The sequence below is a fragment of the Mustela lutreola genome, chromosome 10 (genome assembly GCF_030435805.1).
Source record: "Mustela lutreola isolate mMusLut2 chromosome 10, mMusLut2.pri, whole genome shotgun sequence".
Classification (NCBI taxonomy): Eukaryota; Metazoa; Chordata; class Mammalia; order Carnivora; family Mustelidae; genus Mustela; species Mustela lutreola.
In genome coordinates, this window is record NC_081299.1 from 5,440,183 (window position 1) to 5,459,987 (window position 19,805).

Consider the following 19,805-nt stretch of genomic DNA (forward strand, 5'->3'; position numbering starts at 1 on the left):
GAGCCCCTGGATGGCTGTCGTCCCATTGTCTGGAGGACCAAGCCCAGCCCTTTAGCATGACTCCCCTCTCCTGACCCAAGACCAGAAATCTCTGTGTTCCTTTCCTCCTGTTGTTGCCTTTCATTCACTAACCCAGGCTTTGGCAAACCAACGTCCTTGGGATGTTGAAAAAAAATTTTGTTTTAACTCAAGATATAATTTACATCCATAAAATGTATACTCAACATATAAAACTCAGTGTGTTTTAGTGTTTTGCCACAGAGGTGTGTAACCATCCTAACTATGTAATTTGAGAACATTATTGTCATCCCAGAGAGAAACTCTCTACCCCCGGGCAGTCCCTCCACATTTTACCCCCAACCCCTCCAGCCCAAGGCAACCAGTCATCCACTTCCCGGCTCTGTGGATTTGCCTGTTCTGGACACGTCCTACTGGTGGAGCCCTACAGTCGGTGGTTTCCTGTGGCGGGCTTCTTTAACTTTGCATGTCTTCAAAGTCCATGCACCTTGTGTGGGTGTCAGTCCTCTGTTCCTCCTTACTGCTGGATAACGCTCCATTACACAGAAAGAACACATCTTTCCCATCCATTCGCCAGCTGATGGCCTTATGGGCTGTTTCCACCTTTTGGTGATTACAAGTAACGCTGCTGTGAACATTCGTGCACATGTGGGGCGTGGACACGGATTTCTGGGTCTCTTGGGTCTCTACGTCAGAGCAGAGTCACTGGGTCAGGTGGTGACTCTGTTTCGCCCTCTGAGGACCCACCAGTCTGCTTTCTGCAGCAGCCGCACTGCTGTGCACACCTCCCCTCACAGCCTCCCTGGTTCTTGTTATTAACTGTCTTTTCGGTTCTAGACATTCCAGTCGGTGTGCCCTAGCCTGTTTGTGTTTTTGCATGACTGATGAGCTAAGAATAGTTTTTATAATTTTAAAGGGTTATACAATGCACACAAAGACACACACACACATAAAGAAAATGCATCCGACTCCGTGGCTCCCAAAGCTACAACACCGCCCTCCGCCCTTTGAGTCTGCCTGGCCATCCCTAACTCTTCCCAGTGTGGAGAGAAAACACTCAGCTCTCTGCGCTTTTGCTCACTGGCCTCTCGGGAGGAAACAGAACCCTTTCTTGGTCACCTCTTCCTCCCACGTGGCTCTGCAGGTGCTAAGATTACAGTATTCCCCCGTCAATCCTGCCTTTTACAGTAGAGTCTGTCTGAGACCCTTGATGTCAGAGATTGGGGTTTGCCCATTTTTTCCTCTCTCTGTCCTGAGTCCAATGCTGAGCACATGCTATGAGAATTAAGGAAGGCCCAGGAGGGGAAGACAAGCCCTTGCCCTCAGGAACCCAAAAGTATAATTGGAACAACACAACTTACCTCCCAGGACGGCACGGAGTTCAGAGGCTGTGGCTGGAGGGGCCATTTGAGTTCATGAAACACGAGCGGAAGTGACATGTATCACTTCCGGTGGATACTCAAAGGTCAGTGTGCTTTGTGCCCTGTTTTCTTCCCATGCTGTGCCGACCACAAGAATGAATGACCAATGGGGCCCCTGCCTGCCTGTGTCACTCTGACAACCAGAATCTTGCAGACCATGTTGGACGTGGAGGATTTGAGGTCGTCCAGGGCCGTGGCCTGACCTAGATTGTCCCAGCTGATACACCCCACGTCTTGTGGGAGTTCACGGCCAGGGAGAGCCTGGGGTGGCTGCTGTAGGAGGCAGGGTTGTCCCGGGCCCTGAAGGATGGGTAGAGCACGGGTGGGCAGAAGGCCAAGGGAGAGAAAATTCCGGAAAGGACCCGGGTGGGGGATGGGCAGCTCCCTAACAAATTTCCGCTGAGGTGGGCATTTGCGAAGACCATATTCCTGCTCTAATTTTCTCCCAGGGTGGAAGCTGCTTCAGCAGTAACCATTCTTCGATTTACCTGCTGAGGAAGAGATTCCATTTTTGAGCATTTTCTCGTCTGCGGCTCCTGGGTGAACACACACCGGTCATTCATTCGGCATCTTATTTGACTTTGTAGCAGATCTGGGAGTAAAATAAGTTCTGCTTTCTTTGAATTCCAAAGTCATCCAGTCCCGCTGTGCAGAGGAGGGGAAAGGAAACCAGCACAAACCCAGCGGAGTCGCCGACAGCAAACTCTCCCAGTGAATCACGCTCTTGCCCAAAGAGCCACCCCCGGGTGACAGCAGCATGTGGCCTGTTTTATGCTTAAAACCAAGTGCTGACTGGTGAAGCTGGGCTAGAATTCTTCTTCTTCTTCTTCTTTTTTTTTCAAGATTTTATTTATTTGAGACAGAGAGAGAGCGCGCGCGCGTGCCCTTAAGCAGGGTTGTAGAAGGAGAAGGAGAAGCAGACTCCCTGCTGAGCAAGGAACCCAGACTCTGGGCTCGACTCCAGGACCCTGGGATCACGACCTGAGCTGAAGGCAGACACTTCACTGTCTGAGCCACCCAGGCGCCCCTGGGGCTGGAATTCTTCAACCAAGTTTGAAAAGTATGTCACGTCCCTTTCCTGGGGCAGGTCACAGACCACTGTTTTTTTCTTTCACTGGCCTCATCGTTTAGAAATAATGACACAAATCATTTTAGTGCCAGTAAGAGTTGATCTCCCCAAACTGAGCACAGAGGTGTTGGCCGGAGTTCAGGAAAACCCTGTGCTTAGCATCCGTCCCCGCGTGTCCAGGAACACCTGCCTTGCTGTTTCCCTTGTGAGGACTGACAGGGGTGCCAGAGACACGTGGGTCTGGCTGGGTGTCCTCTCGTGGAGAGGGGCTGCTCTTCTTCAGTGACGAAGGGACAGGAGGAGCAAGGGCCGCACCTGACTCACAAAGTGACTGAGTAACAACCTTCTGGGCCAAGAAGCGCAGGTGCAGACGTTTCTCAGCAGGGAGTGTGCGAGCTGGGTTTTATGGGCTGCAGACTCCTATCAGAAGCTGATAAGAGAGGTTCTGGGTTATTGGTTCTCCGCTGATTGGAGAAATATTTCCTAAGCCCAATGTGTGAAACACCTAAGGATGAATCATCCACAGGGGCCATGTTCTCCACAAAATGATCTGTCTGTTGGCGTCAACACACACACACACACACACACACACACACACATACAGGCACACACGTGAACACAAACACACACATACACACACACCTTAAACCTCGTCCTCAGGTCTCCCCGAGGAATCAGGGAAACCAGACATCTAGTGTGAGGCACCCCTCCTCACCAGCTACAACCAGAAAGTGAAATCTGGTAGAAGACAAGGAAAAGATCAGCCCCGAGGGAGTCGTTGTATAAGGAAAAAGCCAGGAGACCAAGCGACAGGTGCACAAGGGGTCATTGTTGACAGGTGCGTCCTTGGGATTCCACACCTATGAGCATCCCAGGCTTTTACGTGCCAGTGGGTTGGGCCTCCTGCCGGCATCCTGCCCGCAGCCTCCCTGGTGCTCTGGGCACCTGGTCCCTTCCAGAGAGCCTCCCGGAGCTTGTCACCTGATTGTATAGTGTCACACAGTGACTGTACCATAGTTTCTCAGTCAGGCTACAAGGAGGGGTGTCTGAGGGCAGACATTCCAAGACTTTAGGATGTCAACACTCTGAAAGTTTCATAAATAAGATATCATGGGTGTATACCCTTCATATGATTACGGGGTTCCTCGAGGCCAGCAACGGGGTCCCGTCCATGGTGGTGGGCACCCCTGCAAAGCAGCCTGGCCTCTCCCTCCCTCTCTGCTGGGGTCCAAGAGCATTGGCAATCCCCAGGGAAGGGTCAAAATCAGAGCTTCCCTTACTTTTCCTTTTTGCGGACCAGTCTTCATGGAAATGCATAAGATGTAAAGCTCTTAAAAATGCCCAGCTGCACTGCTCTCCGAGGATCTGATCTAATTACCATGTGAGATGAGCCCGTTGTCACGAATGTTACAGGGGAGGACGAGTCCGTGACACTCGGGGTCGGGTCAGAGGGGTCCTCCGGGGCAGTCCTCGGATTTCTCTGCAACCTCTGAGCCGGGGTGGGCAGCACCGCCCCCCAGTGTCTGCTGTGGGCTCTCGCCCTGTGATCTGAGCTGCCTGAGCCCACCGGGTCTCCACCAGCACCTCTCAGAAGTCAGGCCAGAAAACTGCAGCAGAAACGGGGCAGCTGGGGGCATGAGCAGTGACCCAAATTCAGCTGACAAGTTTGGGGTCAACAGCCAATCTTAAAATGGGTGAGGCAGGAGAGGGAGGGAGGCAGGGAGGAAGTGAGGAACGGGAGAAGGAAGAAAGGAAGGAAGGAGCGAAAAGGAAGAATGAGGCAGGCAGGGAGAGAGACCCGCTGGCACGCAGCCCGAGCATTTCACCCACAAACTGGTTTAGGCCAGTGAGACAGGATGTTCCGCGAGCAAGGACCATGTGACCGCACAGTGTGAACAAACAGATGGTGTATCATTAACAAAATGCAGGGCTGCGTTTCATAGTCTCTGCAGGGTGTCAGTGACCCAGGCAATTTAATTAAAAACATAAAAAAATAAAACGTGGCCAGGGCCAAAGTTTCACCCCGCTCCAGTGCAAGTTCATCAGCAACACCGAGGGGCTGCCCTGGAACGCGGGTCACACACCTGCCTGTGGGTGCGGTGGGACGCGTTGGTGGCCATCCGTGTCAACCCGCTCCCGGGGTCTGCAGCCCACAGCCCACGGGGCAGTGCCGGGACAGAGCCCATCCCTCCCCTCCTCCTCGTGGGGAAGAAGTTTAGAGGCGGTGAGGACCTGGCCGGTACATGGTGGCTCCTGAGTGCACACCAGCTGGTGGCCGGTGTCACCTTGGTCCTAAGGAGCCCCCTACCAGAGCCTCCGGGGCCGGGGGGGAAGCCCCAGCGCGAGCTAGGGCTGCGCAGACATAGCGGTCCCCCGGAGCCCCGCTCTGCTACTGGGTCAGGGCCGGGCACTCAGGACTCAGAAGCCTCTCTCCAACCCCCTGCTTCACCATCCACTGGTGGAGGACACCTCATCCAAGGCAGCCTTAGTGTTCCCCCCTGTAGGGTTGCGACAGCGCTTTTTCTCTCGGGGGGGAGTGATGGAGAGGGGAGGTAGAGGCGGCTGACGGTTGACAGTTCTGGTAACACAGATGCGGCTGCCCTGAATTGGGCTCCTTCCGCGGGGTCCGCCTTCGCTGCAGATGGTCGGGGCGGGGCGGGGGGTGTCCAAGCTGACCAGCAAAGCGCCCTGTGATATCCAGGGACTTTCTTACCCCCAGGGAAGAGCTGTGGGAGGGTCAAAGCAGGGAATCGATGTCCTGACATGCTCGTTATCAAAGGCTGGTCCAGGCCGCAGTGGTGGCCTGTTGCAGGGGAAGGGGCCGACCATGGAGGAGGGGCAGCAGCGCAAGAAAGCCGCTGGGAGAGATGGCGGGGGGGGGGGGGGGCGGCTGAAGCGAGTTGGGATAGTGCAGGAATCTGTGAAGAAGGATAGGTAGGATTTGGGGTTTTTCTTTCTTAATTTTTTAGAAATGTATATAATCATAGGCTTATAAGCATGGAGAGGAGAGAATTCTAAGTGACCCTGCGCACAGAGCGCGAGAATCTGGAGGGCTGTTTTGTATTTTGATATCTATGGAGAGCAGTAGCTTTCTAGACTCTGGAAATTCTAAATAAAGCGTAACTCAGGTAGTGGTGCCTCTAACAGAAGCACCAATCTGACCTCAAAGCTTCTCAAGAGACAGGTGCAGCCCTCACACGGAAGGCTTTTGTGAGCAGCCAGGAAAGACAGAAGCACACGGCCCCGCAGAGACAGCTTGCCCCACTCTCCATCCGCAGGTGTCCATCCTTTGCTAATGGTTATTGAGCACCTGTTGTGTGCTCTGCTCTAGTTGCAGGGATGGTGAAGAGGACCCCGATGGTCTCTGTCCTGTGAGGTTGCGGTGGGGGAAGGCAGACAGAAAAACCCAGAGCTAGATGGCGTCAGATGTAGTCACTTTAGATGAGACAGGCTGCAGAAGTCTGTTGTTTCAACTGTGATGTGAATGACGAGAAGAGTCCAGCTTTACAGAGTTGAGGAGAACCTTCTAGGCAGGTGGGAACAGCTTGCGCAAAGGTCCAGAGGTAGAAACAAGCCCAGATACGTTTCAGGAAAGAAGGTCAATGTAGCGAGGTATGGGGAGCAACAGTGAGCGCTGTGGGAGTTTGGCAGGAGTCGGTCAGAAAGAGCTTTTCAGCGTGGAGAAGAGGGTCTGACGGTCGCTCCAGGTTCATCAACAGGAGTTTGAGCAGGGGAGCAGTGGAATCCGACTTGTGCTTTGAGACAGCTTCCTGGCTACTGGCAGAGAATGGACTGTGGCTGTCGGTGGTGGAGACGGCCAGATGAGGGAGGGTTCTATTGCAGAATCCAGTCGTGAGACCTCGGTGGCTCCAACAGGGGTGTGGTCAAGGAGATGCATGGCAGTGGGTGACCTGGGACACGCCTAGGGGACAGGACTCCATATCAAGGAGGGAAAGGAATCCAAGGATACTCCCCCGGTGTGTTGCACATTGGAACAAATAGGAGGCCGTGCGTGCAGGAACCTTCCCTTCCCGGGGCAGGAGCAGGTCGTGATCCCGACAGGGGCGAGCTTGTTTACTTCTGGTTTGTTTGTCTTTTTACCGTGAAGTCTGAGGAACTGAAAGAAACAGAAAGTTCTTGATCAAGAACAGTGGTTCTCAAACTTAGCATGCCTCAGAAGCGTGAGGAGATTGTGCAAAAATACAGAGCCAAGCCCTACCCTGAGGTTTCTGATTCAGCAGGTCTGGGGCGGAGCCTGGAGGTTTGTGTTTCTAGCACATTCCGTCCCAGGGGATGTGGACCTGCTGTCCCAGGGCTCCTTCTCGGTGCTCACGATTACGGAGAGGGCAGGAAGGAAAGGAAAGCAGACATGCGACAGCCGAGCGGAGTTGCCAGACTGGGGATGTATGGCCCTCCTGGACCAGCATGAGGCACTTCTGCAAAACCCAACTCTGATCCCCAGACCCGTGTGCGAAGAGAACGCTCCGTTTAAGTGATGCCGCGATGGTGAGGAGTTGTCTATTTTCACTTTTCACCATGGCTCGCTTAGATCCACATTTTCCATAACCCAACCAACCGCAGGTCCTCCGCACATGAGATTTTGGGAGTTCTGCAGTTCTTTTTTTTTTTTTTTTTAATATTTTATTTATTTATTTGACAGACAGAGATCACAAGCAGGCAGAGAGGCAGGCAGAGAGAGAGGGAGAAGCAGGCTCCCCGCTGAGCAGAGAGTCCGATATGGGGCTCGATCCCAGGACCCTGAGATCATGACCTGAGCTGAAGGCAGAGGCTCAACCCACTGAGCCACCCAGGTGCCCCAGTTCTGCAGTTCTTAAATATTACACTGTTAAGTCCCAACAACATTCAGTAATTTCACGTGTGTATCAAAAACAGCGGCACTCTTTGAGCCAATACCGTGTAAACGTCCTTCTCAGACACAGACATGCACGCACGCAGACATCAGGGAACATGTTGCCTTATCAGCTTGGCATGTACGTTAATTCAATAATAACCCTAGAAAGAAAGCGCATTGATTTTTAGTGCTCTGTTTAACCCACTGCAGACTCCAGTCCAATGCCAGACACATTTCTCTAACCGACTGCTACATACATGTTCGGCTCTTTGAAAGTAGTCTATGACCTGGTCCGCGTGCTTAATAACGTCTGTCCTGTTGGCGGCCCGAGAGCTCTGTTCTAGGAGAAGAAACGACGAAAAATGGGCTACAAAGTGCTTCAGTCATTCGACAAGAACATGCTCTGTCTTACGTCTGTGAGTTTACAGATTGCAGTCTGTGTGTCGCTCAGTGAAGGCAGCAGTTTGCCAGTTCTAAAATCGGCATTCTCTCTGGAGTTTCCGTTTAATCCTGTCTATAAAAGTTTTCTCTCTCCCTCAAGTACTACTTCCTTCATGAAACTTTTTTCAACTTTTTCCACCCTAAAGTGATAATTTGCTTTCAGTATCTTTAAAAATATATTATTTGAGGGACGCCTGGATGGCTCAGTCGGTGAAGCATGTGCCTTCCGCTCAGGTCATGATCCCAGGGTCCTGGGATCGAGTCCGGCACTGGGCTCCCTGCTCAGCGGGGAGCCTGCTTCTCCCTCTGCCTGCCTCTCCCTCTGCTTGTGGTTCCTCTCTCTGACAAATGAATAAATAAGATCTTAAAAAACACATGATTTGATACTTTGAAGGATTGAATGTAACAAGTATGTTAAATAAGGTGTAAGATCACGAAACCTGGGACCCACACCCAAATCCGCAACTAGGATGTCACCAACGATTTGTGATCCTTCCTTTTCCCTACTTATCTACTCTCCCCCCAAAACCCAGGGAATTTCAGTCTTAAATTCTGTGTTTCTAAAGACTTCACTTTTTTTCTAGCTTATAAAATTTCTTTCCATATGTTCTTTTTTAAATTAAGAAAAAAAATTTTTTTTACTTATTTATTTGAGAGAGAGAGAAAATGGGGTGGGGCCAGGTGAGGAGCAGAGGCAAAGAGACCAGCAGAGTCCGCGCACAGAGCCTGACCCAGGGCTCAATCCCAGGACCTTGAGATCATGATCTGAGCTGAAGCCAAGATTCCGACACTTAACCAACTGAGCCACCCAGGCTCCCTCGTGTGTTCCTTTTTAAAAATTTATATTTTTATAATTTATAAAAATTTATATTTTATAATTTATAAAAACAGTGTGCAGGTTTTTGGTGTATAGATTGAGGAATTCTGAGAAGTGTTTGCACCCACAGAACAGCATCAAAAAATATATTTCTTACCCCAGAAAGTTCCTTTGTATACCTTGCCAGCCAATCCTCTCTCCCCTACCAGAGGTGGCCAGGGCTCTTTTCTCTCCTCTGTAAATTACTTTTGCTTATTTTAAAATTCCATATACACCAAGTCACACAATATCTACTCTTTGTGTCTAGTTTAAAAAAAAATTGTTGTTCACCATAATGTTTTGAAATTCATCCGCGTCATTGAGAGTATCTGGAGTTCTTTCTTTTTATTGTAGAGCAGCATTTGATTGTATGAACACACTATACTTTGTTTCCCTATTTATTTTTTGTTGGATATGTAAGGTGTCTCCTGTTTGCAGCTTTTGAAAAAAACTGTGGTTGATACTTTTTTTGTGTGTGAGTCAGTGTTTTTCAAAATATAGAGAGAGAGGGATTCATTTCAAATGTTTGTATGCTTGTTTATTATTTAGTTTTACTGGCAATGACTGTTGTATACAGTCTTCTGGGACCTTTTTCCCTGCCTCACACCTTGTGTCCAGGATGATCTGTTATCATATGTGACTGAGTTTTCATCAGCTTTTGTAGGCAGCCATTTTGCTAAACTATCTTACTATTTCAGAAAATATATCTAAAGATTCTTTTGGGTTATATATATAAGAAATTACATCTCCAGGAAATAGTTACCATCTTGTTTATTCCTTTCTAATCCTTGAATTTATTTTCCTGGTTATTGCATTCATTGTGCATTATCCGTCCCTCAGCAATTTTTTTTGGGGGGGGAGCAGTAAAAGTGGCAACTTTGTTTTGCTCCCATCGATTGAACATGTTTATATTTCTACTGTTTGTTTGTTTATAGTCTCTGTGAGGTTAAGAAAGTTTTATTGGAATGCTGGTTTACTAAAGTTTCTTTTTTAAATCAAAATGAGGAGGAATTTTATCAGTGCTATCTTTTTTTTTTCTTTGCATGCTTGCACTGAGATTATCAAAAGTTTTTTTTTCCTGTTCAATCTGTGGTGGTGGAAGATGTCAGCCCAGAGTTGTCCAAAGTCAAGCTGAAGGTCACAGTCCTCCAGACTGGCAAGTCTGCCCCCAAATTCTGACACCTGCTGCAAGTTCAGAAATCCCCAAGACCACCCTCTCTCAGATGAGCTGGCTACACGGTTGAGATCTGGACTCCCTGGGCTCACTAGGAGGACTCACATACTCAGGAAAGTGTTATACTTTTACTACAGTTTTCTTTAGCAAAAGGATCCAAGACAGAACCCCCAGTGGAAGAGATACATAAAGCAGAATCTGGAACTTGAGAGAGTTTCAGACACGAAGGTTTTGTGTCCTCAGGGAGGCATTACCCTCCTAGCACCAAAGGGTAGGAATATGCAGAGTATGACCTGTCCAGGAAGCTCACCCAAGCTTTGGTGTCCAGATTTTTGATCAAGGCTTCATTACATAGGTCTGATTGGTTGAATTATTACCCACGTGGTTTTGACTTCATTTTCCAGCAACACCGCTGCTGTCCACCCCCATTCAAGTCAGGCTGATTTCAAGTGGCCCAAAGCCCCAGCTCTCTAATCACATAGCTGGTCTTTCTGGCAAGAATAGTTCCCACCATGAGTCATCTTATTGGGTAAACTCTCAAGTGTGGCCCATGAATAACAAAGACACTCTTCTTACTCAGGAAATTTCAAGAGTTTAGGGGATAGTTCCCGGGAACTAGAACAAAGGCCAAGTCACTCTTTGGGTAAAGTGAATTCTTCACTAGGCAATGACACTCCTGAAGTCAACCCAACCTTGCACTCCTGGAATAATTTAACATGGTATTTTTAAAACATGGCTGGATCTATTTTGTTAACTTTTTTAAAAAGATTTTTTAAGTTTACATGACAGAGAGAGAGCACAAGCACTGGGAGTACAAGAAGGAGAAGCAGGATCCCTGCTGAGCAGGGAGCCTGACGTAGGACTCGTAAGGCAGACACGTAACTGACTGAGCCACCCAGGTACACCTATTTTGCTAATTTTTAAAAGGATTCTGCACCAGTATTTATGAAAGAAATTGAGTTGTAATTTCCATTTCTCTTACTGACCTTGCCTGATTTTATAAATTAAGATTACACTGAGCTCATAGAATGAGTTGGAGAGTGATGTCATTTTTCCTGAATACATGAAGAAGCTTTGTTAGATTGGAATGATTGGTTCCATGAAAATTTGTAGGAACTGATCTGTGAAACCATCTCAGCCTGGTGTTTTGCTTTGGTAGGACTTTTAATACTGTTTCAATTTTTAAAATAATTGTAGGGCTATTCGAACTTTCTATTTCTTCTTGAGTCACTATTGATAAATTGCATTTTTCCAGAAACGTGTCTACTTTATCTGTCAAGTATGTCAGTATAAAACTGTCTATTGATTTCACTTTTTTATTTCTGCTATATATGTAATTAAATACCTTCTACTGAATTTGTGTTTAAATATTTGTGCCTTTTTTTCTTAAGCAGTGTCATCAGAAATTAGTCTATTTTGTTAGTCTTTCCAAAGGACCAGCATTTAGCTTTTTCAGTTCTTTCCAGTGTATGGCATTCCCCACTGACCTCATTCACTGATGCCTCTTCTTTTTTGTTATCCTCTCTCTTCTGTTTCTTTGGATGGATGTTGTGGGTTTTTTTCTTTATGTTTTTAGTTGGAGTTAGCTCATTAATTTGGAGCTAACTGTTCTTTGTAAAATCAAGTATTTAGGACAATGTGTTTCCCTCTGAGCGCCGCTTTCACTGTAACACACAAGTACATGTTTTTCATTATTGTTCTACTAAATATTCTTAAATTTTCATGATTATTTCTTTTTGGAGTCATATATTATTCAGAATTCTATTTTTAAAATTCCAATATATGAAAACTTCCTGTTCTTTATTATTGACTTCTACTTAATTATATTGTATTTAAAGAAGGTAATGGATGTGATACTTATTTTCTGACATTCATTAAGATGGACTTTATGACCAACTATGTGGCTAATTTTTGTAACCATTTCATGTGTGTTTCAGAAAAATTTTCTGAATATTTTCTGATGTTTACATTCAGGATTTTATATTTGACATTTTAAATATAAATATTCAGGATTTTATATATTAAAATATAAGATACATTTTATATTCAGGATTTTATGGTGATTTATAGATCACCATTGTTCAAATATATTTATTGAGTGTTTTTTGGTGCTCGACTTAATAGTAATTGAGAGAGAACTGTTGGTAGATTTGTCAATTCCTCCTTATATTTTAAGTTTTTACTTATATGATGTGAAACTTTTTTATTAGGTGCATATACACTTGGAACTCTTATGTCTTCCTGGTGAATTGAAAATTATATCATTATATAGTCACATTTTCTGTCTTAGAATCCATTTTTTGTGCCATTGACATAGTCATGTCTGTTCTCCTTCAGCTATTATTTTCCTGGCATATCTTTTTCCATCCTTTATTCTCATGATTTTCCATATCTTTTTGCTTTAGGTGTCTCCCAAACAGGACTTTTCCTGGTATAATAGTGTCTTCCCTTTAATAAATAGATTTAATCCAGTTATATTTGGGAGGATTATGAATATTGTGACATAGGTTTCCACAATCTTCGCCAGGCAGCACTGGAGAATACGACTCCCAAGATGACATACCTTTGCCAGTAATCAAAGCCAGTGACTTGACGACTCAGGTACTTCCTCAATGGTAGTTCTATTAAGTTTTGCATCTTGAGAAAATGCTATTTTCTGATTAGGCATAGGGTTAAAACTAAATCTTTGGGAAATTAATGAAACCACATAATTTCTCAAAGCTTTTCTCAGGATAGTCTAAGAGGCAAAAAGACTGCTTACAGGCTTTAGGGCTGGGTAGAACTGGGTTCCTAGTTTTTGCTCTGCCATTTTCTAGCTGTGTGATTCAGGGTATACTCCTTAATCTCTCTGAGTTTTTGTCCTCATCTGGAAATGGAGAATAATCACACCTACCTTCCCAAGATTTTTACCGTGCAAACGGAATTGCTTGGCATATATGTGCTCAGTGAACATTCGTGCTCTTTTCTCTTCAAGACCATGACCTTGATGATGTCAAGAACACTTTGTAAATATTACAAATAAGATGTGTCATTGCGATTATTACTTATTAAAATCACCTCGTTTCCTGAACTAGGTGATTCATCTCAACCAAAAGAAAGATTTGTGCCGTTCTGGACAACAAAAACTTTGCAAAACTATGATTGATTGCTTCATTTCATCAGCCTCCTCTTTGCTGGTCATGATGTCAGTCTTCCTTGGCATCAATTTCAGGTAATCACTGAGCTTTCTGAAGCTTTTTGTTTGCATATTTGTTTTCGGGCAGATAGAGTGTGACTTAGGTAATATGATTGCATTCTCAGGAATTCATAGAGATGAAAACACAGATGTGAAATGATGCCAGGACAAGGCCTGAAAGTAGAAAATCACAAGAACCCTCAAGCATTTGAAACCTGCACCTTGGGAGGCACGTAGAAGTGTTCTCTTCTCTGGGCTTTTTGACCCATCCAATGCTGATAAAACAGGTTATCCATCATCTTTCACAGATCTTGTCTCGCCACTTTTGCCTCATTTTTATCATCACCAAATATTTTGAGCATCTGGAGGTGTTAAGGGTTAAATAGTTTTTATGTGATTGGGTCATTTAGCCAGAAGGTATTTGAGTATCATTGTGTTCATGCTCTTCAGCCTTTTGGAGCCTGATATGGAATCTCAAAGGACAGATGAGATGGAGGAAAAGTGAGAACCTGTCAAAAACAAGGCCATACTTGTGGGTTTTCACGCATGTCATGGTGTGGCCACATTGGAGACATGGGGGTAATCAGGAAAGATTTACTAGTGAGGCCGATAGCGTACAGAATCTCGTACCAGCAATGACTGCCACTTTCTGACTATGTGATCTTGATTGAGTGGCTTCACCTCTCTGTGCTTCTTCTTCTTCTTTTTTTTTTTTTTTTAATTTCAGCGTAACAGTATTCATTGTTTTTGCACCACACCCAGTGCTCCATGCAATATGTTCCCTCCCTAATACCCACCACCTGGTTCCCCCAAACTCCCACCCCCCACCCCTTCAAGACCAGGTTGTTTTTCAGAGTCCATAGCCTCTCATGGTTCACCTCCCCTTCCAATTTCCCACAACTCCCTTCTCCTCTCCATCTCCCTGTGTCCTCCATGTTATTTGTTATGCTCCACAAATAAGTGAAACCATATGATAATTGACTCTCTCTGCTTGACTTATTTCACTCAGCATAATCTCTTCCAGTCCCATCCATGTTGCTACAAAAGTTGGGTATTCATCCTTTCTGATGGAGGCATAATACTCCATAGTGTATATGGACCACATCTTTCTTATCCATTCGTCTGTTGAAGGGCATCTTGGTTCTTTCCACAGTTTGGCGACCATGGCCATTGCTGCTATAAACATTGGGGTACAGATGGCCCTTCTTTTCACTACATCTGTATCTTTGGGGTAAATACCCAGTAGTGCAATTGCAGGGTCATAGGGAAGTTCTATTTTTATTTTCTTGAGGAATCTCCACACTGTTCTTCAAAGTGGCTGCACCAACTTGCATTCCCACCAACAGTGTAAGAGGGTTCCCCTTTCTCCACATCCTCTCCAACACATGTTGTTTCCTGTCTTGCTAATTTTGGCCATTCTAACTGGTATAAGGTGGTATCTGAATGTGGTTTTAATTTGAATCTCCCTGATGGCTAGTGATGATGAACATTTTTTCATGTTTCTGATAGCCATTTGTCTGTCTTCATTGGAGAAGTGTCTGTTATATCTTCTGCCCATTTTTGGATATGATTATCTGTTTGTTTTTTAAAAAAATGTGAATAGAGATGATGGTAGCTTCTTTGCAGGGTAGTTGTAAGGATTAAGTCAGTCATATAGATAAAGCTCTTGCTGAAGCCTACAGCTCCTCAACCATCATGCAGGGCATGTAGACCTTACATGGGTGCCAGACCTATTGATTCCAGCGTCCCCATCTGTTTACTCCAGTGAAGAGTGTAAGTCTCCATGCCTCTCTGTCTGTTACACAGCCAGTGATGCTAGGGATTTGGGGATTCGGATCAAATGAGCCCTGTTAAACCAGAAGGTGGAGTGTGGCGGAGTGTGGCTGCTCTCTCTACCTTTGCGCATGTTTGACGATTTCCACCTTAAAGTCATTAAACATTTTTTTGGATAATTAAAATCCTTTCTGTGGGGCAAAAATGATAGGGAGGTATGATTAACTCCATTTTTTATATTCGTACAAAATTTTCTAAGCCACACAAAAGGTCTCTGCTCCAGTCACTTGTTTCTTGTTTTCCTCTTTTCTTTCATTTTGAGAAGAGAGTTCATTAAAAGCAATACGTCATGAGTTCGGGGTCATTCATACCAGTTAATAATAAGAGCATAGGCAGCAAATACTTACACACTTGTACTTCCTATATGACAGACACACTTAAGCACCACAACCCAATGAGGCAGGGACTCTATTATTCCCATTTTATGGATGAGGAGGCAGAGGCCCAGAAAGTAACTCATTCAAGTTTACACAGAACCAGGATTCAAAACCAGGCTAACTGGCTCCAAAGTCCATGCTCTCTGATGACATAGGGTTGCACCAGAATTGAGCGTTGGCTCTAGTATTTTCCCCAAATCTGCCTTTTGGCTTTGGCAGGGGAGCCAAATGCCTGCCTCCAACCACACCATTTCTAGCATCCTTGACCTTGAGCATGTGATCGCAAAAGCTGCCACCATAACTCACCAGCTTCATGTCAGGAATATAAACAGGAATATAATTCAAATGTCGTGTTAATATTGGTGTATTCCCTTTCAAAATATGGGTGAGTGTTTTAGATGTTCCTTGGAGAAAATATCTTCTACTTGCTCCTTATCTTAAAATTCCATCAGCTGAAGAATCAATGCATAATTGTTATTGTGAGAAAAAGAGGCTGTAGTTTTTGGTGATGTGAGAGATGTTAATTTTGTGTGCAAAAATAATGATTAAGTACACTCAAAAAATAAAGAAATAGGGAAATAGGTTGACACTTGATGTGAATAGAGAGAGGGTGTTAGCTGGATAACTTTAAGAAGAGCCTTGTGAGGGTCTGTTAAAATGTAAATAATTGTACAAGGCAGAACAAGAGACATCAGATCGTTTTTTAATTCTCACCATGGAATTCCTCAGTGACTTGCATTCGTAACATGAAGCAAAATATTTAAGGGCTGTATTTCATTTATATTAAAATCTACCCCAATGATGAACCTTTCAGGAGAAGTCCCATCTGGGAAGTCTCCACATCCTGTGGGGTGAATTACATGGAACACATCGAAGTCTCACATGAGAAAAAGTCCCTATAATATATTAAAGATACATTATCTTCTCTCCAGACATAGAGAAGCACATTAAAAAGTATGAATAAATGAAGATGTTAGAGAAAAAAGAAACATTATTTGCCTTTCCATCAGCAACTGAAGGTGAGCCCATTGCAAACGAACCTACAAGAGAGAGACAGCATCAGACTGACACTTCCCACGCTGCAATGTTAAGCCTTTAAAATACAACAATCAGATTTTAAAAGTTCTAACTCTTGAGTATTTAAAATAAAATTTCAGATGTTCTGTTGTATCCCAGAAGTTTACTTTATGAGCGTTATTTATGGTAGGTCCAATATTGGTTTTTAATAACTGAAACTTCAACAGCTGGCCCAGTATGCATGGACCCTCTAGGAGAAAAGATTTCTGTAAACCAGGAATGAAATTTAATTGTGTCTTAAAAATTATAAAAGTTGGTAGAAAATTACAAGACAGAAGTTATAGAAGAAAATACCATCATTCCCATTTGGAATGGGAATAACTAGGTCCAAGATGGAAAGAGAAAGAACATGGGACCACGGATGAGCACAGACTAAGTAACACTAGCATTATGAACAACAATGACTAGTGTGATTTAGAGGGTACTCATACTACCTGCGTATTACATCAGTCAAACATTTATGAAATGTTATCCCAGTAAGTGTTGACAAAGACATATAGACACTGGACAGGGTGTAGACTGATCATAATTTTTTTTTTTTTAGTGAGTAAACAAGCCAGAATTGTCTCATTAATAAGACAGCTGACTAAGAGGCATCTTGATTACTTTATCGAGAATGAGAAGGGTTTTTAACGGAAGAACACAAACATAGGACCTCCATTACCTATGGAGGTCTGGAAAGGAGGAAAGACTTTTTAAATAAAATTGTGCTTCATAAGGAAGGTTTGAAAGATTTGAAGCCTCCATAAATTGATTAATCCAAAGATATTTAGTGAATTCAGATCATTTGTTAGGCACTGTATTAGGTGCTGAGGGCAGATGTGGACATACCCTTGGGTGAGAAAATGGGGAGGACGCCTGCCTTAGATGTTGGCCCCACAGGCCTTGGGCTCAGGCCTCAGCAATATAGGGGACATGAAAAATTGTACAGGCTACTAAATACAGGGTGGGGGGAGGGGAACGTGAAATAAAAAAGAATGTTTAAATATCTGTGAAATGCAACATTATTAGTTTAAAATTTATAGTTTGGAAAAAAAGAAAGAAAAAGAACTCACCACACTGGAGCGGTGCTTGGCTGGCTCGGTCAGCAGACCATGCGACTCTGGATCTCAGGACTGTGAGTTTGAGCCTCACGTTGGGCGTAGAGATTACGTAAAAATACAATCTTAAAAAATAAAAAAAACTCATCGCATTGGAATGCAACCTGTAGGCTGTCTAATTTCTCCTCCATCCAAACTCCCAAGTTTGCATGGTGATTGCTGAGAAAGTCATAGTCAATCATAAATTAGTTATTTGTAGCCTAATAATTTCAAAAACAAAATTATAAAAGTTGCTTCTGATGTTTTGACGGACAGAAGTACAGTTCACGTGGGGCTCTGGCACGTATCTGATAAGGATGTGGACTGGGGTCCCCACTTACAGGAATCCTTAGACCTAAGGGCTTGAAAACAAGTGCTGGAAAGATAAGAGACTTACTTTATTTTCCTGGTTACATAGATATACAATCTAGGCAAACTTCAAAAGATACTAGAGGGTACACAAATGGAAATTTAAGATAATCCCACCCTTAGAGGCAACCACTACCAACATTTTGATTAAAAATGCTTTCCAAAGTTTTTTCCATGCCTCAGTACACAAATAGATTTGTAACAGTTTTTTTGAAATATTATGCACATGCCATTTAATCCACCCATTTACCCAGGCATCCCGCAAACTCAATAGATTTTAGTATATTTGTGGAATTGTGCAACCATCACCACCATTAATTTTAGAAATTTATCATCCCTCCCCAAAGCCCCTGTACCCTTTAGCTAATTAACCTTCTGTCTCCCTGGATTTGCCTATTGTGAGCATACCCTATCAACTGAATTAGTTGTCTCCTGTGTCTGGCTTCTTTCACTCTGCGTGTTTCCAAAGCCCACATGTGTTGCATCCTGTATCTGCACTCCATTCCTTCCCATGGTAGATGGTGTCTTATCACTGGGATGGACCACGCTGTACTTACCCATTCATCAATTGCGTATGGATCCTTTTAATTGTTCCCCTTCTGGCTGTTATGAAGAATGCTTCTATGAAGTCTGTGGACACCTTTTTGTCTGGACGTACACTTTTATTTCTCTTGGTTATGTGCCTGGGAGCGGAATTGCTGGGTCATAGTTTACCGCGTTTATCAGCCAGACTGTGTTCAGTCAAGAGCTGCACCAGGTTGCATTCCCGCCAGCGAAGGAAGAGAATCCCAGTTCCCCCACATCCTCACCGACACTTCTTACTGTCGACGATAGCCAACCTAGTGAGGGCAAAGTGGCAAATAAGTAGATTTTTTTGAGAAGGAAGAAGTGGAGGAAGATAAGAGAAGAGATCATTCAATATGAATGGTTTGTCTATCATGGTAGATATCCCTCCGCGTCAGCCAGTGCAGTCGTTTTCAGTGCCTACACGGCCTTCCATGGGCAAGAAGTCTGATAATCGTGGCGCTGGCCCCTTCCGTGAGACTGTTTCTGCTCTCAGGTTTTGTAACCGTACACAGCGCTGCAGTGGCCAAGCTCATACCCGTGTGTATCTTTGTGCACTTGTCCCTGGATTTCTCCTGCAGGCTAAAATGTGGACCTTTCTAAGATCTTTGATAAATATTGCCAAATACCTTTACACAAGGATCCTACCAGTGTGTTTTCTACCTCCCCCCATATCATTATCCACAATGGCTCCCATATTTAAAATTTTTAAATGTAATTGTCTAAAAAAAAAAAATCCCATTTTAACTTGACTATCTTTGATCACTAATGTGATAAAACACCTTTGTGTAACCTATCAGCCATGTTTAGAAAACTGGTTAGTCACAGTCTTTGTGACATAGACAGATTTTTTTTTTTCCTATTGGAGAATTCATCTTTTTGTACAGATTTGGAAGACCTCTTTATAATTTAACCTGTGATTTTTTTTTAATGTTTGCAGAGAATATGCTTGTCATCAGTCCTTAGATTTGATTATGGTGTTTTTGTATTCAGAAGTATAAGTATTTATGTATTTGAATCTCAGGATTTTTAAAATTATGGTTTCTTGTTCTGGTATAGAAAGCTTTTCCTCATCCTGGCATTATGGCAATATTTACTTGTGCTTTCGTCAAATGTTACAATATATTTTTAAACATTAACACTTTAGTCATTTACAATTTACTTTGGTATAAGATATGAGGTAGGGATCTAGCTGATTCCTTTTTCTCTTTTTCCAAATCATGAATCCGTTATCTCAAAACTATTAATTAAATAATCTTAAGATAATTTAACATGCTCTCTTTTACCGTATACTCAATTCCCCCATTCACACAGGTCTGTGTCTGAGCTTTTCCTTCACTGTTGTTATTTTAGTTACTGAAGGTTTAAACTAGAGCTTAAAACCTTTGAGGCAAATTCCCTTTTAGTACTACTTTCCCGGAAAATAAAAATAAAAAACATTTTGGCTATTCTTCATACGTTTGTTCCAAACAAATTTTATAATAATTTAGTCCATTTAAA

At 44.0% G+C, this 19,805-nt stretch overlaps 1 long non-coding RNA gene across 1 annotated transcript; it reads left to right on the forward strand.

The window, feature by feature from the left end:
* The first annotated feature begins 7,638 nt into the window (after window positions 1–7,638).
* Window positions 7,639–16,444, forward strand: LOC131809502 (uncharacterized). The gene is made up of 4 exons (XR_009345212.1): window positions 7,639–7,776; window positions 12,237–12,432; window positions 12,906–13,042; window positions 16,149–16,444. It is a non-coding gene; the product is annotated as an uncharacterized LOC131809502 (long non-coding RNA).
* The last annotated feature ends 3,361 nt before the right edge of the window (window positions 16,445–19,805 follow it).